We start from the raw sequence: 1,392 nt of genomic DNA on the forward strand, positions 1-1,392 counted from the left end.
TTTTCTTAGGTGATCTATTTTTAGTCAACAGGTCGTAAATATCATACACATGCCAATATCACCTAAATGTATATCTTCACCCCTGAGTTCACCACAGAATTTCCAATTCATATATCCCTCTGCTTACTCGGCATGCCCTGCTGAATATTTAAGAGATATAATGAATATAACAGCATAAAAATAGAGTTCTTGATTATGTTCTATTCTTTCCTGTTTTATTTCCTAACATCTAAAAGATGTACAAACAGACAGTGAAGGGGGCTTGGAATCCAGCTCTTTTGCTAAAACTTACTAATTATTACAATATGAATCTTCGTATTTCCCAATGGGAAAATATTCCTTGTGTTTCAGCTTGAGATATATATTTTAGTGTTTAAAATTCCTCAAAGCCAATCTTTTCAAAAGACACGCACCTTGAACATTTTGCTTTTGCATTTTTTACTCAAGGTAAAAGAAATATCCTTCATCTATAAAATAAGTCACAATTCTGTAGATAATTAACACCCTTTGGCCACCTCATGCGAAGAGTTGACTCATTGGAAAAGACCCTGATGCTGGGAGGGATTGGGGGCAGGAGGAGAAGGGGACAACAGAGGATGAGATGGCTGGATGGCATCACTGACTCAATGGACATGAGCTTGAGTGAACTCCGGGAGTTGGTGGTGGACAGAGAGGCCTGGCGTGCTGCGATTCATGGGGTCACAAAGAGTCAGACACGACTGAGCGACTGAACTGAACTGAACTGACAAATTATTGTTTTTCATTTCATTTAAAATTTACTTTTATTTTATTCATTTTTACTTTTTAAAGGTTTGTTTCTCATTTATTTAACTGTTGAGTGTGTTCTGGTATATACATTTTTATGGAGTACAGTTGATTAACAGTGTTGTGTTGGTTTCATGTATACAGCAAAATGAAATCAGTTATGCATATACGTATATCAACTCTTTTTCATATTATTTTCCTATATAGATCATTAGAGTATTGAGTAAAGTTCCCTCTGCTATACAGTAGGTTCTAATTAGTTTTCTATTTTATATACAGTGGTGTGTGTATGTCAATCCCAATAAAAACAGTGGTTAGATGTCACATCGTAGGTGGCAGTGCCTTAACCATATGCTTATTGTCAGGCGTCAAGGGGAGTGCCAACCTTCTCCTTTCACACAACACTAAATCTAATTTTTAAAAAAGCTTGTTTTTTATCTTCTGTTCAATGTTACAGAATGATCCGTAGATTTATAGTGAGGACAATTGTTTTATTGCTCTTATTTATTTTGGTCCTGATATCCATGGGAATGAGACTTTGGGTTACAAGCCTCAAGTAAATATCGCATAATTATTTTTTATTACATAAAGTCGTACCATCAATAAACAATAGTCTCATTTAAAAAA

At 35.0% G+C, this 1,392-nt stretch overlaps 1 pseudogene; it reads right to left on the reverse strand.

The window, feature by feature from the left end:
- Positions 1-1,067: 1,067 nt before the first annotated feature.
- On the reverse strand, positions 1,068-1,170 carry LOC138986164 (U6atac minor spliceosomal RNA; annotated as a pseudogene).
- Between the last annotated feature and the right edge of the window lie 222 nt (positions 1,171-1,392).

This window comes from Bos mutus, chromosome 28, assembly GCF_027580195.1.
Source record: "Bos mutus isolate GX-2022 chromosome 28, NWIPB_WYAK_1.1, whole genome shotgun sequence".
Lineage (NCBI taxonomy): Eukaryota > Metazoa > Chordata > Mammalia > Artiodactyla > Bovidae > Bos > Bos mutus.